Source organism: Chiloscyllium punctatum, chromosome 46 (assembly GCF_047496795.1).
Source record: "Chiloscyllium punctatum isolate Juve2018m chromosome 46, sChiPun1.3, whole genome shotgun sequence".
Lineage (NCBI taxonomy): Eukaryota > Metazoa > Chordata > Chondrichthyes > Orectolobiformes > Hemiscylliidae > Chiloscyllium > Chiloscyllium punctatum.
Window position 1 is genome coordinate 232,900 of NC_092784.1, and position 19,527 is coordinate 252,426.

A 19,527-nucleotide genomic window follows, 5' to 3' on the forward strand; every position below is an offset into this window, starting at 1 on the left:
CAATATGGTTTTGATTCATTATTTAAGAAAGGCTGCAATGGAAAGCCAGGGAACTGAAAACAAATTAGCCCAATGTCAGTGGTGGGTTAGTTGTGGAAGTGATTCTGCCAGACAGGAGTTACATTCATTTGTAAAGGCAAGGATTGATGAAAGATAGTCAGTACGGCTTTGTGTGCACCAAGTCAAGTTTCACTAACTTGATTGCTTTTTTTTGAAATGGTGACCATACATTGTCTACACCAACATCAGCAGGGCCTTTGACAGGGTTTAGCATGATATACTGGTTAGTAAGATTAGATCACATGTGATCAGGTAGAGCTTGTCAACTGGATACAATATTGGCTTGACAGTAGGAGACAGAGGGTGGTGGTAGAGAGATGTTGTTCAGACTGGAGGCCTGTGACCAGCGGTGTGCTATATGGATCGGGGCTGGGTCGACTGATGTGCATCATCTACATAAACGATTTGTTTGAGAATATCGGAGTCATTGTTAGTAATTTTGTGGATGATCAAATTATTGGTGTAGTGGGCAGTCAATTCGGTTATCGAAGGGGATCTCCACCAACTGGGCCAGTAGACCAAGGCGTGAAAGATGGATTTTAATTCAGTTAATGATTTTTGGACTAACACGGAATGAAAGATAGAATTTAAAATCAGGTGTTGGATCTTGTTTCGACAAACCAGGGAGGACTAACATAATTAATGGCAGGGCCCTGGGTAGTGTTGTCAAACAGAGACAGACCAAGGTGTACCGTTACATTGTTCTTTGGAAATGGCATCACAGGTGGACAGGGTGGAAAAAGCAGCATTTGGTACACTTGCCGTCATTGGCCAACACTTTGATACATGAGTTGGAGATATTTATAACATTGTCTTCAATATTTTCCTTGGATATAGGAGGCTTATGTCGGGTGACCTTATAAAGGTTAAACAAAAACTTGCAAGGAGTAAGAATGGTGAATAGCCAATGGTAACTGAGAGCAAAACGAGAGGGTATAAAGGTGAGGTGAGAGAGCAAAGATTTAAAGAGGGAGTAGAGGAGCAACATCCACAGAGGGTGGTGCATAGACTGGACGAACTGCCAGGGACACATGGAGAAACAAGAATAATTACAACATGGAAAAGGAATTTAGGCAGGCACATGGAGAGGAGTAGATTTGAAGGGGTATGGGCCAAACACAGGCAAATGCGACTTGTTCAGTTTTGGAAAAATGGTCAGCATTGGTGAGTTGGAATGAAGGTTCTGTTTTCATGCTGCATGACCCTGTAACCAGTTAAAGAGGAGGAGAACACTGAGATAAGGCATGTTGTAGACACTTAAGCAAGCTATAGCGATAGAGATGGTAGTGTGTAATGTGGTACGTTTCAAATATGTGGAGGGCCTATATGGAAAGAAGGAGGTTACAGAGATAGGAACTGTTATAGGAGTTAAAAATTATTGAAGACACTGATCCACACGACGTACAATAGCTACAGTGCTGGAGAGGGAACACAGAACAGAAAGAACTGAGGCAGCATTCCCACCCTCTCCTGGGAGGCCTGCTTTCCCCTCTGTTGTACTGATGCTCACTAAGACAGCTCAGGCCTTGATTGATAACTGTGAACTTTCTATGCTGTCTCAGTACAACTTAAGTTAAAGTGGACGTGGTGATTGATCCAGAAGTGTATCCGTACTGTGCTCCCCCTCCAGCACTGTACCTATGCCATGTCTTGTTAGCTGATGTTTGGATCCCTCTCAATGCTCTCTGCTCTGTGCATTGTGAGTGATCTTACCTCACTGCAGGATTTATTGAAGGCTCCAGATATCCCTGTCCTTTGTCTCTCTGGCTGACCAACCATTTTCAATGTGGTGATGGATGAGACACCCAGCAGCTGTGAAGTCTATTGAGTTTGGACCCTCCTGAGTACCTACAGGAGACAGACAAATAGAGAGAATGGAAAATTACACTGATGTAGTGAAGGTTACACATGTAGAATGACACTGAGTTCCACAGAGATCTGGAAAATCCCAGCCTCCACCTCTGCCCTGTGCTGTTGAGTCTCTCTGGAGTGGAGAATTCTGTTAGCTCAGGATCTGGTGTAGCTGCAAGAGTGAGAGGCACTGACAGACGCAGCAATTAGATCCACACAGGGAGGGATACCACATGGAGAGTCTGAGTGATATCACCAGAGTGCAGGAAGGTGTCAGGATCAAAGAATTGTGTCAGAAGAATAGGTTTAGCTTCATGATGCACTGATATCAGTGCTCAGGGATGAGCAACGTTTGAGCAGGTGAAGTGATGGCCGAGTGGTATTATTGCTAGAACATGTATCCAAAACCACAGCTAATTTTCAGGGGAGACAGGTTTGAATTCCACCGTCTGAAATGGTGGAATTTGAAATAATTAAATTTAAATATTATAATTAATAGTCCATAAATACGTATGAAACCATTTATGATGTATAAAAACCCAAACACTTGTCCTTTCGAGAAGGACATCTGCCCATCCTCGCGTGGTCTGCACGACATCCCCACATCAAAGTGTTTTCCAAATCCAAATAGAAAAGGTGATGCATCGGAACAGCATGGGGATGTGGCTGAAGACAAGCAGAAAGTAACAGGATGGGATTAGGTTTAACTAAAACTCTACATTTGCGAATTGGTTTGTGATAGGAAATTGTGGGAAAGAATACAGAATTTATTTTTTCCGCATAGACAAAGTCTCTTCAAAAAGGTAGGTGGTTTTATGACACAGAGATGTGGTTACAGGGTGAACAAAAGGTGGAACATACATATTCAATCGTTCACAATCTTGTGGAATCTCAGGCAAAATGGATGACGCTAACAATAATGGGTAACAAAGGCATGAGACAGAAAGCCGGGGGGGTGGTCGAGGGGGTTCTTAAAAATGAACGGGCAAACAATGGTCACAATTTATTCTCAGCAGATAATGTTACGGATAAAGCACAAGATATTTGATAATTATAGTTAGTGTAAGAGGATCCCCAACTAAGCAGTGGGACAATCAGCGCATGGAGCCAGAGGAAGTAGTTGAGGTCTTCAATGAATACTTCCCATTTGTATTCACACATGAGAAACACATTGCAGCCTGGGATTTTAGTTGGGATGGTGAGGTTCCGGAACATATTAAGATCAATGAGAAGGAGGCGTCAAATGCATTCACAGGGAAAAAGGTGGGTTAATTCTCAGTAACAATAAAATATATCCCAGGCTGTTATGGGAGGGAAGGGAAGCAGATTTCTGGATCCCTGGCGGATATATTTAATACTTTGCTGCCCACAGGTAAAGTGTCGCATGACTGGAAGATCGCTAATGTGGTTCCTTTGTTCAAGAGCAGCAGGGATATGCCAGGTAATGACAGAGCAGATAGTCTGACAGCATTGGGAGGGAAATTATTGGGAATAATTCTGAGGGACACGATGAATCAAAATTCGAAAGGACAAGAATACATTAGCGATTGCCTGGATGTATTGGTAGAGGACTGTCCTCTGATATTGATGATGTGGTCTACATGGAGTTCACTGAGGTCTTTGACAAGATCCCACCAGGAAGGCTCGTCCAAAAGGGAAGAGCCCATGGGATCCAAGGCAAGTTGTTAAATTGGATCCACAATTGGTGCAGGGTTGTTTTTGTGATTGAAAGCCTTTTTCCAGCGGGTGTACCACAGGGATCTGTGCAGGAACCATTGCTAGTTATTATGTACATTAATATCTCGCATGTGAAAGCAGAAGGAATACTTAGTAGGTTGGCAGATGAAATGAAAGGTGAGAGTGTTGTCCACAGTGAGGGGGATGGTCTCAGGCTGCAGTCTGATATTGATCAGATGATAGACTGAGCAGAGTAATGGCAGATGGAACTTACTTCTGATTACTATGAGGTAATGCACTGGAGGAAGTTTAATAAGCGAACGATATCCATCATGAATGGTAGGTCCTCCTGGAGTACTGAGGAACACAGGGAACGTAGTGGACAAGTCCCTGAATGTCTGAATGTCTGAAGGTAATAGTACGGGTAGACAGGGTGGGAAGGCACCTGACCTGGGAGCAGGAGAGGGACACATATCCTGGTGGGGAGAGTTGCTGGAACTGCTCGAGAGAATTTAAACTCGTATGGCAGGGGTGTGGGACCCCAAACAGTCATAAGACCAGAAAGAAGTTTGAGGCTGGTACAGATGCTCAAGAGACCAATATGAATAGACAAAGCAGGCAAGAACATAGTAGACAATGAGGGAAAATTGATTAATTAAACTGCATTTATTTCAATGCAAAGGGCCGGACAGATAAGGCAGATGAACCAAGAGTATGGATGGGCACATGGGACTGGGATACCATAGGTATTACAGAAACACAGCTGAGGGAGCAACAGGACCAGCAGCTCAAAGTTCCAGGTCACATATGCTACAGGAAGGATAGAACAGGAGGCAAAACAGGAGGAGAGCTGGTGGTTTTGATTGGGGGAAACATCACAGCAGTACCTAGAGGGGGTATTCATGCAGGATCGCCCAGTTAAGCGATATTAGCGGAACTGAGAAATACAAATTGGTCATCAGTTTGCCACGATTATACTACAGCGATAAGCAATGGGAGATAGAGGAGCAAATATGTCAGGAGATCTCAGATACCTGTTAGAATAATAGGGTTGTAACGGTAGGGATTTTAACCTTTCGAAACCAGGACTGGGACTGCCGCAGTGTTAAGCAGTTGGATGGAAGGGATTTGTTAAGTGTGTTTCGGGGAAATCTCCCAGTCATTATGTAAATGGCCCAACTGGAGAATGGGGCTAAACCTGACATCCCCTTGGGAAACAAGGTGGGGAACAGAACTGTGGTGTTAGTGGGGGAGCACTTTGGAAAGTCACCACAATTGCATTAGATTGACAATAGCGATGGAAATCGACAGGCCAGGTCCACAAGTTCAAGTTATTCAAGGGAGCAAGATAGTATTAGACTGGAATTTTTAAAAGTAGATCTGGGGAGGCTATTTGCAGGTAAAGGGAAGTCAGACAAGTAGGAAGATATTAAAATCAAGAGAAAAGGACGGTTCAGCGCCAGCATGTTCCTCTTAGTGTGCAGCTCAATGCTGACTGAATTAGGAAATACTGGCGGAGTTTCGAGGCTGTGGTCAAGAAAAAAAGGAGGCACATGTCAGACACAACTGTCTGACTCAAGTGAATCCCTTCAGGAGCATCAAGGCTGTAGAAATAAACTTAGGATGGAAATCTTGAATGCAAAAAGGGGACACGAGATCGCTTTGGCAAAGAAAGTTAAGGAGAATCCAAGAAGATTCTACAAGTGTATTAAGCGCAAAAGAAGACCTTGGGACATTGATTCTTAATGATCAATGAAGCCAATGATGTGTGAAACTACAAGATCCGAAACAAATATTTCGCTTTGAAATGTACTATGGATAAAGTCTGGGGCACTCGTGGAACTAAACAGTGTTTGGACCGACTACTATTGGAATACAGTGTGCAATTCTGGTCTCAATGTCATCGGGAGGATGTTGTGGAACATGAAAGGGTTCAGAAGAAATTACCAAGGATATTGCCAGGGTTGGAGAATTGCCTCCAGGGAAAAGCTGAATAGGCTTGGGCTGTTTTCACTTGAACATGGGAGGCTGAGGAGTTACCTGATAAAGGTTTGTATAATCATGATGGTCATCGACAGGGTCAATAGACAACGTCTTTTCCCCAGGCTGGGGGATTCCAAACCAACAGGGCATAGCTTGAAAGTGCGAGGGAAACCTTTCAAAGGGATCTAACGGACAACTGGTTCCCGCAGAGTGTATGGAATAAGCTGCCAGAGAAAATAGTGGAGACTTATAGAAATACATTTAAAAGGCATGTGGATGGGTGTATGAATAGTAAAGGTTTCGAGGGATATAGTCAAAATTCTGGCAAATGTGACTAGAAACGTCATGCAGGAGTTGGTCCAAAGGGTCTGTTCTCATGCTGTACATCTCTATGACACAATGTCTTGAAATGAGTCTTCATTATAGAAAAGGAGGTGCTTGAGGTTTTAAAACACAAAGGTAGATACATCCCCAGGACCTGATCAAATAGATCTCAGGACATTGTGGGAAGCCGGTGAAGAAATTGTAGGGCCCCTTGCAGAGATATTTGTACCGTCAAGTGCTGTGTGTGATAGGCTGGTAGACTGGAGGGTGGCATTGTGGACAGTGAAGAAGTTTTCCTAAGATTACAAAAGGATCCTGATGAAATGCGTGAATGGCTGAAAAACTGTAGATGGAGTTCATTCTGAATAAACGTGCGGTAATGCATTTGGTACAACAAACACGGGCAGTCCTTATACAATTAAAGGGAGGACCTTCTGTAGTGTTGTAGAACAGAGGGACATCATGGTTCAGATACGTTTTTCTTTGAAAATTGCAACATGGACAGACAGGTTGCTTAAAAAACGGTGCTTGCCACACTTCTTTCATTGCTCAGTTCTTTGGATATAGGAGTTGGGAAGTCGCATCGAGATTATACAGGCCATTGGTGAGTCCTCTTCTGGAATATTGTGCCCAGTTCTGGTCGCCCACTTATATGAAGGGCATTATTATGCTGGAGAGGGTTCAGAGGAGATTTACTGGGATGTGGCTGGGTATGACATGTTTTAGTTAAAAAGATAGGTTGGAAAGGTTGGTATTTTTTCATTGAAACCTGAATATTTACAGATGACCTTATAGACGTTTATAAAGTAATGAGGGGGATAGACAGAGTTAAGGGGAGTTGTCTTTTACCATGGACAGGGGAGTTTCAAGACAAGGCACCACATTTTTAAGTTTAGAGGAGAGACAATTAAAAAAAGACATGAGGGGCACATTGTTACACAGAGGGTGGGTTGTGTGTGGAATGAACCTCCCAAGAAAGGGGTGAATTTGGGGACAATTACAATGTTTAAAAGACATTTGGATTAGAATAGTAATAGGAAAGGTTTGAAGGGATATGATCCAGGAACAGTCAGGTGGGGCGAGATCAGTATTAGAGTATGGTTAGCGTTAACCAAACAGTGCGGTGTGAGTCTCTATGATTATATTGTTGTGTCATTAATTAAGAAAGGCTGCAAGAGAAAGCCAGGGAACTACAGACCGATGAGCCAGGCATCAGGGTAAATCAGTTTTTGGAGGTCATTCTGAGAAGTAGGATTTACATGCATTTGGAAAGACAAAGACTGATCACGGACAGCCAGCATGGCTTTGTGCGTGGGGAAACATGTCTCACAAACTTGACTGGAGTTTGTTCAAGATGTTACCAAGAAGATAGACGAAGACAGAGCAAAAGACGTTGTTTCTGGCTTCAGCAAACCCTTGGTCAGGGTGTAGCATGATATATTGGTTCGTAAGGATAGATCACAAGGGATCAGGGAGAGCCCAAAAGAAGGGCTCATGCCTGAAACGTCGATTCTCCTGCTCCTTGAATGCTGCCTGACCTGCTCCGCTTTTCCAGCAACACATTTGTAGATCAGGGAGAGCTAGGCAACTGGATACAAAATGGGATGACAGTGGGAGACAGAGGGTGGTGGGAGAGAGTTGTTGTTCAGACTGGAGGCCTCTGATCAACAGTGTGCTGTAAGGATTGGTGCTGGCGCCACTGTTGTGCATAATTTACATAAACAAGTTGAGTGAAAATATATGAGTCCCTGTTAGTATATTTGTGGATACTAAGGTTAGTGGAAGAGAGGGCAGGGAATATAGGTATCGAAGGGGATGTTAATCAACTTGGCCAGTGGGCCAAGGAATGAAAGATGGAGTTGAATTCTGGGACTCAATTCCTCTGCGAATGAAACCTAACTCACCGTATGCCGCCTTAACGGTACTATCCACCTGGATGGCAACTTTCAGGCATCTACGTACATGGACTCCAACATCCCTCTGCACATCCACACTACCAAGAATCTTTCCATTGACCCAGTACTCTGCCTTCCTGTTCTTCTTCCCAAAGTGCATCACTTCACATTTAGCTGCATTGAACTCCATTTGCCTCCTCTCAGCCCAATTATGCAGTTTATCCAAATCCCTCTGCAACCTGTAACATTCTTCCACATTGTCTACTACTCCACCGACTTTAATCTCGTCTGCAAATTTACTAATCCATTCACCTATGCCTGCGTCTAAGTCATTTATAAAAATGAGAAACAGCAGTGGTCCCAAAACAGATCCTTGTGACACGCTGTGCGTAACCGGACTCCAGGCTGAATATTTTCCATCAACCACCACTCCCTGCTTTCTTTCAGAAGCCAGTTTCTAATCCAAACTGCAAATTCACCCTCAATTCTAAGTTCCTGCATATTGTCAAACAGCCTACCGTGTGGAATTTTATCAAAGGCTTTACTGAAGTCCATGTATACCACGTCAACTGCCCTACCCTCATCTACATGCTTGGTCACCTTCTCAAAAAATTCAATCAGGTTTGTGACACACAACCTGCCCCTGATGAAACCATGTTGACTATGTGAAAACACCTTGGTGTTTGCTATTTGATTATAAATCTTATCTCTTATAATCCTTTCCAAAACGTTTCCTACACAGAAGGAAGGCTCACTGGTCGATAATTGCCTGCGTCATCTCTAGTGCCCTTCTTGATCAAGTGCATAACACTTCCAATCCTCCAGTCCTCTTGTACCAAACCTGTAGACAATGACGACTCAGATATCAAAGTCAAAGGCTCTGCTATCTCCTCCCTACCTTCCCAGAGAATCCCCGGATAAATACCATTCAGCCCACGGGAGTTGTCTACTTGCCTGAACCCTACAGTCAATGTTCTTACCAATGAAGGCAAGTATGCCAAATGCTTCTTCACCACCCTTTTTGTCTACAACTATATACCTGCATACCGAGATGTCGTTTTTTTCAGCAACACTCCCCAGGGCGCTACCATTAACTGTATAAGCTAGTTCTAGATTAGATTACTTACAGTGTGGAAACAGGCCCTTCGGCCCAACAAGTCGACACCACCCTCTAAAGAGCAAACCCACCCAGATCCATTCCCCTACATTTATCCCTTCACGTAACACTACGGGCAATTTAGCATGACCAATTCACCTAACCTGCACATCTTTGGACCGTGGGAGGAAACCGGAGCACCTGGATGAAACCCACGCAGACACGGGGAGAATGTGCAAACTCCACACAGATAGTTGCCTGAGGCGGGAATTGAAACCGGGTCTCTGGCAATGTGATGCAGTAGTGTTCACCACTGTGCCACCGTGCCACCCATAGTGACTGGATGGAGAACTTTAAAAACGAGATTTGATAGAGAACTTTAAAAATGAAGGTGCTGAAACTGCATGGAGGGCGAAATATTCTCACTTGTGAGGTTGACCTGAACAGGAAGTTAACAATAATGAATCAAATTAGAAACACAAAACAAAATATTCTTCCCTGGCAAAGGTGACAACGTGGAACAACGTGACATCTAGCATCAGGAATGCTTAAGTTGAATATCATGAATATGTTTAAGGGGAAATAGGATAAGTACCTCATGGAAAAACATTCAGAAGGATGCACTGATGGGATGAGACAAAGTGAGAGTTTACTCCTATGGAGACTAAATACCTGCACTCACCTGTTGGGCCAAAAGGCCCGTTTCTCTGCTGCAAAGTCTCTGTAAAGGTCCTGGTCTCCTGAAGTTCAGAACCATTTAGTCACAAACTAATTTGGAAAAAAAGGGGTCTCACTAGGGTATAAAAGAGAAATACAAGAGGCATCCCTTCATAAGGTTATACAATTAACATCCATTACTGAAGGTATCTCTGCAGAGAGAGCAGTTTAATCTTTGGCGTCTCAGTAGCAGTGGACTAAAGAGTTTTAATTGCGCTTTGGTTTAACTTGAGCTGGCAACATCAACATCTTTACTGAGTTCAGCTTGGGCCTTCACAATGAATCTGTCATAGGACTGAAAGCAACATGGTGAGAAGATGAAATTAAACTTTGAGGTGTAAAGAAATACACATGCCACTACTTTGCTAACTGCCCAAGACAAACCACAAATTCTTTTCTGAGTGAACAAATCTAATTTTAGTGATCTGCAAAATGTGTTAAACACAAAATTAAGAAAGATTAACAGGGACAACAAAAAGCACAGTTGGTTGAATGTCATCAAAAAGCAAGTTTCTTTATTCCGGACTTTCCTCTCAAGCCCTTGCACACACCATTCAATATTACAGCAATCCATATATGCAGCATTTAACAAGAAAGAGGCCCCAAAGCTGATTTATTAAAGAAGAGTGAGACATTGGTCAGGAAGAAGGAACTATGCAGTTCTATGCAGTACTGGGGTTACAGTTTTATGCTACTGCTAATGGGGAGGAATGACATTAATTATTAATACTGCAAAGACAATTACATTTTCTGTGTTAACAAAGTGGCTACATAGTCTCGTGTAAACAACTTTCAGGCTCTGACACTGATTATAACTTTTGCAGTTTCTCAACTCTGCACGTGATACACAACCGCGGGCAGGAAAAGGAATTAGGATCTGAAACTACAGCCTCTCCCAAGAGGGTGAGTGGGAAACTACACTAGACTATAGTATCAAGGTAACATTGAGAAAGATGATAATTCCAACATCTGAACGATGTTGATTAAATGTATCACTGCAGATGTTCGCGAAATATGATATGCAGAATGAATGAGACAGGCAAACTAAAATGGCAGTTTACACCTTGCTTCTTCTGTTTTAATCCAGACTGATGTCATTTCCACATCAATACACCACCTCACATGTGCCATGACAATCAACGATACCAAAGTGCGCTTGAAAGCAATCAAAACCACAGGAAAAGCTTTGCTCTCTCGAAGAGAAACATACAAACAAGAAACAGAGGCTGACATTACATTTTGATTCTGGAATCTTCTCGACTGCCTTTCTCTCTGCTATTTAGGTTTGCGTTCCTTGCCTGAAGCAGCCAGAGCCTATTTTTCCATTAGCTAGGTCGCAGCTTCCTCAGCATCGAGCCGCCGCTTCCAGCCCAGCAGCTCCCCTGCATTCTGCTGCTGATGCATCCATTTCTGCTCCCGTTCAGTGAGCAACCTGATGGACATGCAAGCAGTACGGGGCAGAGAGAAAGTAAGTATTAGCAAGCTGCTGATATTCATTTCTAAAATCGGATACTCACCTCTAGCTCAAAATGGATAATTCTTACATTTTAAATTCAACACTGTTTGTGTTATAGTTTCACAACACGAGTTAAAATCAGGGCATGGACTCCTTCTACACTTCACACATCCTTGAATATTACAGCATTACGAACAGGACTGCATGCAAACAAGCTAAGTACAGTTAATTAATACATTCGGAAGGATTTCCTCCAAGTGTGATGATGCAATATTAGTCAAAACCGTCAACTTCAACCTGCAATGTAGCTCTTAAAAAAACTTCAGGCTGACTCAAAGCTCCCCACCCACTGAAATGTGGTAACCAGGCCTGGCCCAGGAATTGGAACTGGGACATTTGTGGACTGTGATCTCAAAGGAAGCAAGCAAACACAATACTGTCAGATTAGTCCTCAAAGATGAGTAGCAAGTTTGAGACAAGGCAGGTGGTATGCCTTCTTGCATTTAGCTTAATTGCTATAGGCTAGTTGATGTAGTGCATCTTATGTATTGTATACAGTGCTGCAAATCTGTGCCTTTGAGGAGGAAGTCAATGGGTGGTGTGTCAACCAAGTGGGCTGCTTTGATCAGGATAATGTCAAGCTTTTTCCTGTTATTGGAGCAGTGCTCATCCAAGCACATTCCATTACACTCCCAAAATGTGCCTCTCAGGCTTTGGACAGTTACTCATTGCAGAATATCCATCCGCTGAGCTGCCAGAGTATTTATGTGGCTCATCCAGTTACAATCACAGTTAAGAATTCCTTCAAGAAAATGGTAGATTAACAACCCAATTACAGAAAGATATACCAACGGTCAACTTGCAAATATACTGAACCCATTGCAAAAAGGGGGATTTATATTTTTTTTTCCTGTGGGAATCTACGAAGGAGCTGCAGAAAAGCATTAGGGTAACAAACTTCATTTTGAATGCAGTTTAAAAGAAAATATAAGAAAGGGGAAATGAAATACCTCTGAAGCAAGATTAAATTTAAATTAGAAATCAACACAGAATTCCTGCCATTGCTAAAATCATTCAAAATGTTCATGAAATTATACAGCATTCCACTAAATGCAGCACTGAGCCCTAAATTATATTTCTTGTCTGTACTTTCAATTTTAAACAAAGATCTAAAATCTGAAAACACTATTAAACTTAACAAATGTGGCTGCATGGAGTTGGAATTTCTCATGTCCACTGTGACAGTTACATCCCAATTAAGTTTTCACATTCATCAGAATACCTCAAATGCTCACCAAAGACTCATTGCATTCTTAAAGGGGCATTGCTATCGAAAAATTCAAGCTTGCAAATCGAATTTTAGATTTCTTAAAGCTACATTTATCATACCAGTGGAATGCTAACTCTGACAGACGATTTGCGAAAGTCCAACTCAATGTTAAACAAGTCAATCTTTAATAGTATACTGTTAGCACGTGCAGCTCAAGATTGCTGGCGTAACTTCAACTTCGTGTTTTCACAGTAATGCCCGTTTTAAAGTACGTTCCAGATTAATTATAAAGTCTGCAGTATCTTGCCAACCAGCAGCTTGTTGCATCTACGTGAAGCCTCAACTAAGACAAAGGACTGCACATTTCTCAATACAATTCCTTTCCCTTGACACTCCACCGACCCCCACATCATCTACATGCATGTGATGAAACAGAGCATGCTCGATCAGTGAGAAGCAGAGGTTGCACAGTATCTGCCCAGCTGGTTGTAGATGAACAGCTGGAATTCGGGATGCTGGTTGGGAAAACAGACACTGAGAGATCCCCAGTGATGAGACGTAAAGACAGAAAAGAAGCAGTGGACAAGAGACCAGAGTCTGCAAGAAAATGCGCAAAACGAAAAAAGAAGCAGCTGAATATTATCACAAAATTGCTTTATCTTTTAGATACTCCAGATAACCTCACATTTTAAGCAAAAAATCCTTTTTTTTTCCATGCAACAATTTATATCCAACCTCTCTCCACCTTCCGGCCCAACACTACTCCTTCTGTGAAGGTTCATTAACTTCAAATAGCAAAAGAGCTCAGTCAAGGCAACACCAACTCCATTTCTCTATCTGACGTGGATAATAGGAGAATCTCAAGCACTAAATTCCTAATGGTCCAGCCACAACTTACACACCCTTCTGAAAAAGGGTGAGCATATCTGCAGCATTGGGATACAGAATGAAGAAACATTCCTCGACGGTACACTCACAACAGACAAACAGCAAAGTAAAATGCTGTTTGTCTGTTGACATTTCTTTCTTGGAACAAGGCAAAAGAAATAGAAAAGGGCAAATTAATTCAATTTTCCAAATTCACAGCACTGTGACGTACGATCCCACTTCACACCTAACCTCAAACACACACTAATCAGTTGTGTGAATAAGGACAGAGTACTTCATCTCCAACAAACCAGCATGTTTGGCAAAGAGGGAAAAGTTTAGTCTTTCATCTGTATTACTGAACTTTCCTTAAATGCCCCTGGGATTCTGATCTTTGCTGATCTGGCTGAAGAGACTTGTCACGTTAGACATAAGACTGTAGTTCACTGACAAACAACAGGATTGCCATCTTTCACTCTTTCAATGTTGGAAATGTGGCATTAAACTCACATAGTAAGGTTTGCATAAACATGACTCTCATTTTACAAAACTAAAACAGGGCGTGATTCAAGTGGGAGTTCATGGAATTAAAGGATACCACAACACTTCCAAGTCTGAAAGGATTAAAAACAACAAAGAGTTTGATATAAACCCCAACACAACTCAATGTGAAATGTTTAAAGGATGCAGTAGATCAGTGTTTCTCAAACCTGTTCCCATCGTGACACCATTTTAAGGCTTGTAAATTGTTAAAACCCAGAGTGTCTGGGTGGAGAAGCGTTTGACCATTGCTACCTTGGAGCTTTTGACACTAAAATTTCGGGTTGTGACCTCAAGTAGGGACTCACTCCACATTTTGTAAAGACCTGCAGAAAATTAAACTGAAACCTTCTAATCCACTTGACACAATGTACTTCCCCACCCCTTCATGTAATAAATTAATCTCAAATTTATGTGGAAGTTTTACAGCAATTCATCTCGAGTGTGGTTTCAATTTAAGTTAACCAATCTGATTTAGGCCTTTGGTTCTTTATCTTTCCAAGTGAAGTACAGATCTTCAAATATCATTTGACTATCATAAATTACCAGTTATCAGGTGAGGAAATATAGGTCTGGTTTCAACACTCCATGAAACTATTTTGCAGTGTGGTGTGCAACAATCAATTCAAAAACCATCACTGAATATTTTGGAAATTGATAATTGGGATTTCTAGTCTTGATTTTATAGTACCATTGCACACAAATCATCCTTTAACATTTATTAGGCCAGATACAAGATGAAAACAGGTGTTTCCGGGTTCTAGGCAGGTTCCAGTTATATGCATGTTATTTCAGCAAGGGCTCAACACTGCAGAAATATCACAATGATCCACTCGTTATCTGAAGGTACTTTATTTGAATTAGTGGCACTGAATTTTGCGAAGTATTGGTTAATTATATACTGTCTTGAATGAAATGAATTCCTGATTTGAGATTAACAGGTGAGAAAAAACTGCTGTGGATCTTCTGGACTTTCCTTCGACAAGGTTGTAAATTTATAAGTTAGTTTTTTGGTGAAGCTCTTCAATGCATCTTTAGATCGTGCATACTGCTGTTACTGAGCATTAGGGGTGGAGAGAGTGAGTGCATGCAGACGTGGTGCCAATCAAATTGCTAGCATGTCCTGGATGGTGTCAAGCTTCTTGTGATGTTGGAACTCCACTATTTCAGCCAAGCGGCGAGCATACCATCGCCATTTTGGCCTATGTCTTGGATATGGTGAACAGACTTTGGGGATTCAAGAGGTGAGTTGCTCGCCACAATATTCCTAGCCTCTGACCTGCTCTTGTAGCCACACTGTGTTTGTGTGATATGTCCTGTTGAGTTTCTGGTCAACAGTTACCCTCAGGGTTTTAATAGAGGGAAATTCAGAGATGGAAATTTATGACAAGGGAGGTTGTTAGATGGTCTCTTATTGCAGATGGTCTTTAACTGAGGTTGGACAAATATTTCTTGCCACAAGCCTGTATATTGATCCGCCTGTATATTGCTGCATTTAAATGGAGTTTTCTTCAGTATCTGAAGAGCTACAAATAGTGATGAACATTCGGGATGTTCAGCAATGAGTGCACATTCTAACCGTATAATGGAGGGAAAGTCATTCATGAAATGGCTGAAGATGAGTGGAACCAGGAGAGTACCCTGAGGAACTCCTGAAGAGGTGTCCTGCAGCTGAAATGACTGACCTCCTATTACCACACCCATCTTTCTACTTCCCAGGTATGACTCCAGATGAGAATTCGCCCCAATACCCAATGATTCCAGTTTTTCTTAGCATCCATACGCCACGAATGCGGCTCTTAAGTCAAGACCTGTTCCCTAATCTTCCGCTCTGGCATTCAGCTCTTTCGTCCATGTTTGAACCAAGGCTGCAATGAGGTCAAGAGATGAGTGGCCCTGGCATAGCCCAACCTCGGCATCGCTGAGCAGGTTATTGCTGAGCGGGTGCTGGTTGTTAGCACTGTTGATGACCCCTTCCATCACTTTCCTGGTGAGCGACAGTAATAGGGCAGCAAATGGTCAGGTTGTATTTGTTCTGCTTGTGTACAAGACATATGTGGGCAATTTTCTATATTGTTAGGTTGATGCCAGAATGTTGTCAGGCCAATAATCTTTGCAGTATCCAGTGCTTCTAACCGTTCATTGGTATCAAGTGGAAGGAATCAAATTCATTAAAGACTGGTATTTACAATGTTGGGGACCGCTGGAGAATGCCAAGATGGATCATCTACACCCGACTGAAGATTTCTGTAATTAGTTCAGCCTTAACTTTTGCACTAATGTGTTGGGCTCTTCCATTATTGACCATAGGGGTACTTGAGAGTCTTCTCCTCCAGCAAGCTTTTTTTCAGAAAAAAAGATTTTCCACCATCATTCAAGCCTGGATGTGACAGGACTACAGAATGTAGATCTAATTCACTGGTTGTGGGATCGCTTAGCTCTGCCTATCACTTGCTGTTTATGTTGTTTGGTACACAAGTATACTCGTTTGATAGCTTCACCAGGTTGGAACTTCACTTTTAGGTCTGCTTGATGCTGCTTTAGGGATGCCCTCCTGCACTCTCCATTGAACCAGGGCTGATCTCCTGATTTGATGCTAATGGTTGAGTGTGTGATATGCCAAACCATGAGACTATAGATTGAGGAGTACAATTCTGCTGCTGCTGATGGCCCGCAGTGCCTCATGGATGCCCAGTCTCAAGTTCCTAAATTGGTTCCAAAGTTTGTCCCATTTAGTATCGTGACCTTTAAGTGCTATTTTTCCTGTAAGAACTGTTCACCTTAAGGGCTGTTATCAATGATGGTGGAGTAACCCAAATTTCTCAATTAACAAAATCAATTCTCCAATTATCTATGAAACTGATAGCTAACTTGTAGCATTTTGTTGTGAAGGCAAGAGTCGACAGTGTAATGCTGGAAAAGCACAGCAGGTAAGGTAGCATCCGAGGAGCAGGAGAATCGTGTTTTGGACATAAGCCCTTCATCAGGAATGAGCCATGTAGGTCTGGCGGCTGAGAGATAAATGGGAGGGGGTAGAGTTGGTGTAAGGTAGCTGGGAAAGCGATAGGTGGATAAAAGTTGGGGAGAAGGTGATCAGTCAGAGGGGGTGATGGACAGGTCCGGAGGGTGGTACCGAGTTGGAGATTTGGGACTGGGATAATGTGGTGTATGGGGAAATGAGGAAGCTGTTGAAATCTACATTTAGCCCGTGTGGTGGCAGAGTCCCAAGGCAGAATATGAGGCGTTCCTCCTCCAGGCCTCGGGTCGCAACGGTTTGCAGTTGGATGAGGCGCAGGACCTGCATGTCCTTTCTGGATGAGTTGGGGGTGTTGAAGTGTTCCCCACGGGGCAGTGGGGTTGGTGGGTGCAGGTGTCCCAGAGATGTTCTCTGAAATGATTCGCAAGAAGGTGTCCCGTCTATCTGATATAGAGGAGACCACACCGGGTGCAATGGATGCATTAGATGTCGTTGATCGAGACGCAGGTAAATTTCTGATGGATGTGGAAGGATCCCTTGGGACCTTGGACGGAGGTGAGTGGAGGTCGTGTGGGCGCAGGTTTTGCACTTCCTGCTGTGGCAACTTGGCACCGCCCTCCGGATTTGTCCATCACTCCCCTCTCTGACTGATCACCTTCTCCCTTACTTTCATCGACCTATTGCTTTCCCAGCTACCTTTCAAGGAACTACGAAGCTGAATCTCAAGGTCTCTTTCTTCGGCAACTCTGACCAGGACCTTACCATTGAGACCTGCCTGATCGCCATACCAAAATGCAGTACCTCACATTTATATCAATTAATTAGATTAGAAGAAAAAATCCAGTAGTTTAGCACATCATCCCCGTCTAATTATGCATTAAATATACTAAACCTGAATCAAAACCTTGCTTAAACCACACTTGGATACTGTGTGCAGGCTGATCACCATACAATAAATAGAAAAAGAGAAACCAAAGTAGATACATAGAAAAGATTGACAAGGTGGATCACAGAAATGTGTGGGTTTTCATGTCAGCAAAGGGTCTAAGGTCTACATCTCTCTTTTCTGAAAGGAGGCCAAAAAGGGACATGCTAGAGAGATTTAACAGACTGGATACAGACAGAATCTTTCTTTTCAAATAGAGGAGCATACCTTGAGGTCACAAAGACATCACCAAGAAATCCAAAACGGAGATATGGAAGTTCTGCAGAAGTGGATTTAAAAAATGAAGCACAAAGACTGGTTTAAGGGGAATGTAGACAAGATAAGAGGGATAGAGTAATAGACGGTTAGAGTAGAGATGAGCTAAGGTGACAGGAGACTCGACTGGAGCAGTAAACCATATGTGAACTGATTGGAACAAATCATAGAATCCTTAGTGTTGGAATAGGTCATTTAGCCCATTGAGTCTACAATAACCCTTCGACCAACATTCCACCCAGACTCACTCCCCTCCGCTTTCCCTGTAAGCCTGCATTTCCCATGGCTAATCCACGTAGCTTGCACACCCCTCGGCACTATGAGCAATTTAGTATGGCGAATCACCTAACCTGCACATTTGTGAGCTACGGCAGGACCCCACGCAGACACGAGGAGAATATGCAAACTCCACACAGACAGGCGCCTGAAGGTGGAATTGAACCTGGGTTCCTGGCACTGTGAGGCATGGTGCCGGTTCTTGGCACTTTGAGACCATTGAGCATGGTGCCGCGTTAATAAGGCCTATTTGCATCCTCTATTGTTTATACAATCTTCTTCATAGGATTAAAAATAACTTACACAATGATGTAAAGCTGATAATTCCACCAGGAAGTACAAATACTGCATCATTTGCATGGACCTCCAGGTTCCCACCACAACCACTAAAAGGCAAAGCAAGCTTGGCACTAGTGAAGATTTTCACATTGCAATTCAATTCTGAGACTGTTATACCAGGGCAATGGGGGTAAATCAAAAAGATGAGGGTAACAAAAACACTGCACTACTTGGAGAGCAGTCGCAGTGACGTTTTTCTGCTGTGGGCGACCAGAACAAAGGGTCATAATTTTAAAACCAATGCTAAACCATTCAGGACAGGTCTTTCACACATAGAGTTGTGTAAACCACAATATTTCCACTTCCTTACCCCTCCCTGCTTTGGGCCATTCAAAAAAAGTATGCTAGTCTTTAAATAAATTGAAAAGTTCAAACGTGAGACAGATTTGTTTGGTTTTTTTTGGGAATGATTACTCAGGGAAACAGACTAAGGCAGTTAGATGTAGATCAATTATAAAAGCATTATTATTACTGGAAAATAAAGTATTATTGCTAAATGCAAACAGATGAGTGGTTCAACAACCTAGTCCCATTCCGATGTACATGATCAAGTGTAAAGATGTTTGGACCCCTTTGTCGGATATGCTGCTAACAGGAAGGAGCCAGATTACGGGGAGTAAAAGAACAGAAGCACATATACATTCAGATGAAAGTTTAATGTCTTGTGCTGTTATTTCTACAGAATGCCGAATACAATGCGATATCTATGAATACAAAGGATGGTATTCTCAGCAGCAGCAGGTATTCCTGCATATACAGGTTTTAATTGCAGAGATTTGACCTCTACATAAATAAACACGTACACATATTATCAACTTAATAACAGTATTGAGTCTCAAGTTGATGCTTCTCACTAGCAGACAAACCATTCTTATATATTTTCTGTAAAATACTAAAAGAATTTCTATTTTAATGACAATGTAGACTAGAAAATTTGCTGATAACAAGCATGGATTAACAGAACTTTAACAAAACGCTTATGAAGTGTACGGAAATCA